This window comes from Euleptes europaea, chromosome 18 (genome assembly GCF_029931775.1).
Source record: "Euleptes europaea isolate rEulEur1 chromosome 18, rEulEur1.hap1, whole genome shotgun sequence".
Classification (NCBI taxonomy): domain Eukaryota; kingdom Metazoa; phylum Chordata; class Lepidosauria; order Squamata; family Sphaerodactylidae; genus Euleptes; species Euleptes europaea.
The window spans coordinates 4,652,303-4,661,185 of record NC_079329.1 but is presented as its reverse complement, the minus strand read 5'-3'; the positions used below and the strand labels follow the sequence as shown (position 1 = coordinate 4,661,185).

The 8,883-nt window shown below is 41.5% G+C and overlaps 1 pseudogene; it reads right to left on the bottom strand.

Moving 5' to 3' along the window:
- Positions 1-2,135: 2,135 nt before the first annotated feature.
- LOC130489902 (vomeronasal type-2 receptor 26-like) lies at positions 2,136-8,176 on the bottom strand (annotated as a pseudogene).
- Positions 8,177-8,883: the final 707 nt, after the last annotated feature.

Below are 8,883 nucleotides of genomic sequence, written 5' to 3'. Positions count from 1 at the left end.
CAGGCTCCGTCCCCAAAACCTCCCGCTGGTGGCAAAGAGGGACCTGGCAAACCAGGGTTACATAGTTAATTGACATCACCAGCCATTGATCTGACGGGCCAAATGAGTTCAGACCAACTGAGACCCTTGCCCATAAAATTTAGCATTTTCAGTTTAGTTCTGTTCTTCGTGCCTTATTCATGGCTGCTTGATCCAACCTTGGACTTTTTGATTTTATACCCACTTTATGGGTCTGCCCATGCTGACTCTTGGAGTATACTTTGAATGCTGGAGGATTTCAGCTAGAAGGGCAACAGGTGGTAATCTGTACTATCATTATTACTGTGTAATTACTCCTTTTGATTTCACCTTTGTTATTTTAATCCTCACTGCTCACTGTTCTTTTAGAAATATTCTTGCACAAGTTTAATAAATCACTTTAATTATATCTTGTGTCTTCAGGTAGCTTCAATCTAAGCCCAGTACCTAGGCCTACATGGCTACACCTACCAGGTTAATCATTTGGGAAATTCATGCTGCAAGTGGTCCATTTTGCAGGGGTGACTTTCTTGACTTTAATCCCAGGAAGGTTGGAAGCTTGCCCCTTGGCTTTGAACTGTTTGGGTAGTGAAAAGGGGCTGGTGGAAGAGACTAAGACTGAGGTGTGAGGACTCATAACCCTAGGTTCTGAAATTGTGTGTGTTACTGGCCATCCCAAGAATCCCTTGGACTAGAGGTTCTCGACACATGGTACATTTGTTTATGAATGATTTGTGACTAACTCAACTGTCTGTGGAAGCATCTTCACCACAGGGTTGCCAACTTCCAGGTACTAGCTGGAGTTCTCCTGCTATTACAACTGATCTCCAGTCAATACTCTGTGGCATTGAAGTCCACCCTCTCTCCATACCCCGCCCTCCTCAGGCTCTGCCCCCAAAACCTCCTGCCTTTGCAGGTCCCAGGGTCCTATTGGCATCCATTGTGGCAACTAGTTGAAAACGATCCATAAATGGACCAGATGGTGTCATGGGCATTTCCATTGTTACAGCTGGGTTATAGCATCCAGCCGGCTTTTGGGCTGTTAAGAATGGAAGGAGGGGTCCCATCTGACTATCCACAAAGACTTTGTTGGAGATCGCAGGACCTGCACAGAAAAGCCAGGATGGATAGAGCTTGTAGTATGAAGGGCAACTGGGCAAGATCGAGTGGAAGAGCTCACAGGATCCAACAAAATGTAATTAACTAGCTGTTATAGACCAAGCCATGCTGAGTTTCGACTTTTCACAAGCAGCACAAATGTTATTCCCCCCTGCTGCAAACACTCAATGTTGCTCATATTCATGGTTAAAAGTGTGCAAGCAGAAATGCTCAAGGACCATGCGAGTGAATGCTTTGAACACTCGAATTGCCCGATCTCCAAACACATTACATAGTGAAATGATTGCCAACCCCACAGATGGCTTATGGGGGGAAAATACCCCTTTGCAAGAGAATATGCACTCTGCTAGTCGGAAGTGACTTGACAGCACTTAGCACACCCACAGTCATCAGGGGCCACCATAGAGAGGTAAAAAAGAGCAAGAGCCCAGTAGCACCTTAAAGACTAACAAAATTTCTGGCAGGGTATGAGCTTTCGTGAGCCACAGTTCACTTCTTCAGATACAGCTAGAATGTGATCCCATCTATCCTTAAGTAGAGATGAGTGGATTAGACACACGATGGCATTCTCAGTGAAATCCCATTGAATTCTTCTGGTCTTTCGATTTTGTTCCCTTTCAAGAACCATCAGTCTGTTTAGCAAATGAACGGAAGTAATCCTTTTTTTCCAGCATGTACAATAAAATGTCCATTGAGAAGACACAAAACCAAACTAGTTCTAAGAGGAAAAAAAATATTCTATTCTATTAATAATGGATCACAGGAATCTTGGGCAGGGTTTGGTTTGCATAATTTAAACAAATTAAGCTAATCATCGGAACAAATAAAGCATTTTAAAGAAGAATTACCAGTCATTTTACAATCACAGGTTTTGTTCTACAATTCTTTCATTGTACAATTCTTTCATTTTGTCGCATGTTGGTTTGGCTTGGTTGGAACATATGAACAGACATATGGCCAAATAAGCTGATTCCGATAGTTGATCCACTGTCTCAGTTCTACAGACTGAACAGATGAACTACATAGGAAAGTAACTCTTGCATTCTTTATTTCTTTCTCTTTATGAGCAGTTCCCTGTTGTTCAGGTCAGGTCTCAACACAATAATGTAACATTTAGGTGAAAAGATACAAACCAGTAACCCCACGCTGGAGGCCAAGATAGAGAAGATCTCCACAGCCACCATGTATTTCCCTTTGGTGCTCAGATACGTTGGAATAAAAGACACCCAAACACTACAGAAGATCAGCATGCTGAAGGTAATGAACTTGGCTTCGTTAAAGCTATCGGGCAACTTCCTGGCTAGGAAAGCCACAGTCAAGCTGATGAGGGACAGAAGTCCCATGTAGCCTAGCACAATATAAAACATGAAAACAGAGCCTATGTTACATCCAGCTACAGTCTCTTCCAAAAAAGACTGTGTATCCAAATCTGGAAACGGAGGAGAGGTTCCTAACCATGCAGTACAAATGCTTGTCTGAATAAGAGAACAGGAAAGAATGATGGTGTTGGCAACTCGTTTTCCTACCCACTTCCTCATCCTGGATCCTGGTTTGGTGGCCATGAAAGCTACAACCACAGTGATGGTTTTGGCCAAGACACAAGAAACTGCCATTGAGAAGACAATCCCAAAAGCAGATTGTTGGAGTAAGCATGTCATCTTCCTAGGTGGCCCAATAAAGAGCAAGGAACAGAGGAAGCAAAGGAGGAGGGAGATGAGGAGAGTGTAGGTGATGTCCCGGTTGTTGGCTTTGACTATGGGAGTATCTTTGTGCTTAATGAAAGTTCCCTGAACCAAAGCTGTAATCAAAGCAAAAGAAACGGCCACTGAGGCTAAACTGATCCCCAGTGGTTCTCCGTAAGATAGAAAGCTTATTGTCTTTGGAATACACTGATCTTGGGTTTTGCTTGGATATTGATCTTCTGGGCACATGATGCAGTCATCCATGTCTGTGAAGAAAGAAAGAGGAGTACTCTGAGTGAATGTTGGAAACATTCTCTGTGGTGAATTCAAACAGCTGGTTACATATGCTGAGGTGGTCATCTGAAAAAGTTTTTAATAGAAAATAGCTAATTCTCAACAAGGCTCCATCTGTGAATACTTAAATCTAGAAAATTGAGTCATGCATAAACATGAAAGATGTTTCTACAAACATGAAAAAAGTCCCAGTTTGCAGAAAAATCTGAAACCCCTCAAAATGATAGAAGAGGCACCTCTACTTTAAGAAATGAATGCCTTCAGTGGCTGTTGCTAGGCAACACACAGTATTGCCAGGCTTCGAGCCTTGTTTTTTGTCAGTAAACAACAAAGGAAGAGCCATTTGAGGGACTGGGTGGGTCTTACATGAAGGATTGATCAGGACCAGAAACAACATAAACCAAGAGGGAAAGTATCATATAACTGTTTTAATAAAAACATTTGATAAATTAAAAAATGGGCTACTGGCTACCATGTGACTCACCCAGCCCCAGCTGCTTCCTACTGTTCAACAGCAGCCACACCATGAAAATCAGTGTCTAGTCTGGAAGACCCAGGTTTGGATCCCAAATCTGCCACTCACACATTCTCAGTCTAACGTAATCTCACGGGTTATTGTAAGGATAAAATGGGGGGGGGGGGTAGGGTTAGAGATAGTGGTTAGAAGTTAGTAGTTAAGGTTATGGATTACAAGTTAAGGTTAATGAAAATGAAGTGAGCTGTTTTGGGTCCCCATTATGGAGAAAGGCAGGGAATAAATTAAGTAAATAAATAAATAAATACAGCCTAAGTTGGGATGTGATCCTGACTCACTGACCAACCAAGCAAATTGTTGCCTCTTTTAGTTGTTTCTCTTTCCCCTGAGGCTGGGATATAATTTATGACCCACATCTGATAGCATTGAAGAACATGAGATTTGGGATGATATATGTTCCTCAGTTTTTGAACCCATGCTTGAGGTAGGATCATCGAGGATCCTTCAGAAGTGATTAGAAGCACACTACAGCAACTCAAAGTTGGTAAATGATTGTCAGGCCTGCATCAGCACACCATCATATAGTGTGCTAACATGGCACCTCAGCAACTATTTGCAAGTGGACTGGCTCATCTGCAAAAGGATAATCCAGTTGGAAATGATGCCTTATTGTACAGCAAAAGTAAAACATCTGACAACGTGTGGATGAAGCCCTGGACTAGATCACCTACCTTTCTGGTCTGAAATCTTCCCTTTGGGACATGGAGCACAATCATAGCAACAAAATTTCTCCCCTTCTTTTTTCTTCTTGTGATAACCAGGGGGGCAGTAGTCATTGCACACAGAATGGGGCAGCACCTGTCAACATTTTTAATAGAGTTCAGGAAAGAAACAATATTATTTGTGGTCTCATTAGGTGATTCATAAACATGGGTGCTGTCTCGAAATGTACTGCTGCAGGATATTATGCATGCAACAGTCTGCTCATAGCTTCAAGCTAATGGCAGATAACTGGGTTAGAGTCCACCAGCTTTTCTGCTGGGGGGAAAGGGAACACACACACCCCTCTCATGATCTGCCTACGGTCATAGAATTAGCTCTAAGCCCTCTGAGCACCCAAAAGGCTATGCTGGGGGAATGTCCATGGTCGCATGATCCATGTACAAACCACATTAAGGAACCATTGACATCCATCATAAATCTATCACTGACTCAGTGTACCTTCCTTCGGCCACTCAAAGAGGTGGTTATATACCCCCTTTAAAAAATCCCTACAGAATAAATGATATGGACAATTATCACCCAGTTTTCAGGTGATTACTTAATTGATTACTTAACCTGGAGTTGTTTAGAACAGCAATAATGAAAAGTTGAACCTGGGTGTCTAATACCCTGAACAAGTATAAATGAAGTTATATAAGCAGTCACACACATGAACTTTTGAGGGGGGTTTTTCAAGTATTGTGAAAGATCAAGAAATGGTAGTTCATTGTTACATTTTTTTAATTAGAGGCATTGCTTTCATTATAAACTCCTAATCACCAATAGCAAGGTCAATTTATTCAGCAAAGAAAATATTTGGCCCCTGCCAGTGCAAACCAAAGCAGACTTACATCCTAATATGTACACTGCCTTCAAGGAATTTGGGTTTGGACTATGGTTCGCCCATGTGGAGAAACAGTGTCTCCTGAGAATACACTAGAGTCCACACCTGATTAAACGTTCTGTGCCATAAAATCATATCCTCATGAATGATGAATCCTTTTCCGTCGACCGCACTGGGATTCATACTTCCAACTTTCACCCTGTTGAAAGACTTGTTTGGGAACGTCACCATGTTCATTATATCAAATCCCGTTCTCATTTCCCTATGTTCATCAAAGGACAATGTCTGTCCACCTGAATTGTTAAAAGAAATGCCTTGAAGAAATAGATGGAGCTAGTTGAAAAAGAGAGGGGGAAAAAGCAAAGGACTAACAACAGAACAGAGTTTATGTGATATTTCGTGATAACTTTCCATGCGTCCATTTAATTAATGCCAGAAAATGAAGCCATTTTACTCTGGTAGAAGACTAGCAAATACAGAGTTTGTTCCTCATTTCTCCTTGTCTCCTAGCAGAGGAAGAACTATGAATTCACAACACGCACACCCCAAATAATAGCACATGATACCACTGCAAATGTTTTTATTGCATGAGAAGACAGGATGTTCTCTCATTTGGTGCTAATCTATTCATGCTAATAAAGTAACTTTATTGTCAAGACATTACCTGCCAAGGCTGCAGATCTTGAAGCTCCATTCTTCTGCCACTCAGCCTTTCTCTGTGGTTGAATCTGGATGAATACATAGCATGCAAAGCATGTGTCACAGCATAGACAGCATTATAGATGCTGTAGCTTTGGCCAGTCATGTTCATTTCAAAAAAAGTCCTTGGAAGGCTCTCCAACTTCTCCTCCCCGGTACACATTCCATCATCTTTTATGGGCACGCTGCAATCTGGATGAAAACAGTTGAATGCTTGCTCCCAGAAATCTTTGATAAAACCATCTTCTCGTTTCCAACAAGGTTTCACTACCTGAAGAAAATTCTGGAACCCAAGTAGCTCATCTGAATGAACTGTGAAAGAAAGGGCACCATGGAACAACTGGAAGTCCCCTCCCATTTGAGTGCCTGCTAATATGAAATCAAGCTGGGCGGTCAGAATCCACACCTTTCCAAAAGATGCATTTACATTAGACTGAATGTCTGCTTGAAGCAGATAAGTGATGAACAGTGTAATCGTCATAGCTTCTCCATACAGGATAAATGTACTGGCTTTGCTACCTGTATAAAAGTGGTGTATTTTATTAATTAAATCATTTGTTTCTGCCACATTACTCCAGTTGGGTTGGTTTAAGATTCTTTCAGAGAAGTCTAAACAGAGTCTGTTGTGGGAAAGCAACGGCTCCAGGGCCTGCACAAAATGTTCTCCGTTCTCATTGTCTGTAGCAAAGAGCCCAACCCAGGTCCATCCAAAATGGAGAAGCAACCCAATAATCCCCAGATGCTGATGGGTTGTGTTTGGGACTGTGCGGTAAAAGGAAGGGGGAAGTCTTGTATCACTGTCCTCAGGGGCAAATGAGCCATATGTGAGCTAGAAGGAAATTGATTAATATTTTAGAAATTATTTAGGATAAAGATCTGAGATGACATGCCTATTTATACCATGTATTTGCAGATATAAAGCTGTTTACAAATATTCTGTGATGAAAGTTCCCCCGGTAACACTTTCCGGGGGGTGGGGGGAGGTGGCAAATCCAGTCCACATCTGGATCATTTCACCGAATGACATAGGATATTTTGGTGCTTATGTTATTTGGTGAAACAATCCAGATATGGATCCTTTACAATTGTTTGGCTTCATGAAGAAGTATCTTTTTGGATCTTGTACCAGTTGGAATATTATAGAACTGAGCTTTGTTCTAAGGAATTGAACTTTTGTTGTTATAATACATATATTCATATTTAATTATTTTTGTCTTCCCCGTGAGCAGAATTTTAGGAACATCAGTGGCCTCTAGTGGGAGGGGTTGGCAGAAATGTCCTTTCCCACTTACAGAGGCATTGTCCATTAAAATAAACTGGACTTTGGACCCAATTAATTGACTTCTGCCACCAGAAACAAGAGTTTTTGTACCATTGTTTGATACATTGGAATCTGACTTTGGTTAGTGAATACATCCAAACACAATGCGTGTAATAGTTTCCACAAAGTTGTCTGATATTTGTCAGTGACACGTCCAGCTGAATTTCCTCAAGTATGAAAATATTTCTTTGCCTCTATTGATCAAGATTCGTTCTCTCAAGCATTCATTCTCTCAAGGGGGGACATGATTTCTCTCTTGAAGTATTTGAAGGGTGTCACTTAGAGGAGGGCAGGGAGCTGTTCCTGTTGATAGCAGAGGATAGGACACGCAATAACGGGTTTAAATTGGGGGTGGAAAGGTACCGGATGAATATTGGGAAAGGGATTTACAATAAGAGTTGTTCGACAGTGGAATCTGCTACCTAGGGAGGTGGTGAGCTCCCCCTCACTGGCCGTCTTTAAGCAGAGGCTGGACAAGCACTTGTCAGGGATGCTCTAGGCTGATCCTGCATTGAGCAGGAGGTTGGACTAGATGGCCTGTATGGCCCCTGCCAACTCTATGATTCTATGAGCCAAAGGAAGACTTGGGGGTGTAGGGAGAAAGCAACAGCATTCTCTCTTTCTGAATCCCAAATAACTCCCAGAACAAGAGTACAATGCATAGATCCTACCTGTGGGATCTTGTAGGCACCTAAGATGTCCGCTACGTGGAAGGAGACCTCAGAGTCAAGTCCTGCAATGATAGCCATTACATTTTTCTGAGGGGCACATTTGTAATTTGGAACAAATCTAAGTGATTTGAAGAGCAGCCCCAGGTTGTTATGATAGGTTATCCTCGCATTGTGGTAGCTGTCATAGATGTGGAAGCCGAGGGTGGCATTGGGCAAAATCTTGGGGTTCTCATTGATCTCATTAACTGCAAACACCAAAGCCAGAAGGTGCTGGTAACACTTTGTCAACATTCTGTAAATAGAATTCAAGGTGGTCTTCAGAAAAGAATTCTACAACACGCTGTGCCATATTATCCCAATATTCTTTCATTCTTGCTCTTGTTCAGTTATCTTGGTGTGAATGCATTCTATAAGCTATTAATGTTTCTAACCTCAAGTCAAGTCAAGTTTTATTTCGATACAATATCAGCTCTAGGTAAAAATCAAAGTTGGGTTAAAATAATAAAATAAAATAATAAAAGTTGATGATTCTGGAAGGATGATTTGAAGAAGAGGAGGAAAGATCTTCTACTGGGAAATGTGTTCAGTTAGCCGTTTACAAATCCCACTAGACCAGAGGCAGATTTTGGCTACTTGAATGGTTATCTCCCAAGAGGAGCCTGCTAAGAGAAGAGACACTTTATCTTCTCCCATTCTCCCAGGAAAGGATGACAATATGGGGAGAATGTACTGCAATCTTATGTCATTGTAGAAGGGTTTCTAACCTAATATCTTCTTTTGTAGCTGAAATTGTTTCTAACCTAATATCTTCACCTGTAGCTGAAATTGTTCATTACTATACCACAGACAACAGCTAGAGAAGCTGAAATATTTCTTAGGCCTATAGGTTTGCCTCAAACTTTAATGGGATTCAATGGCTTCTTATAAGATGAGGGACCTGTTTGACTTGAAAATGAACTGAAAAGTGAACCTTAATGCTAAGGTGTGTGGCTGTTGGT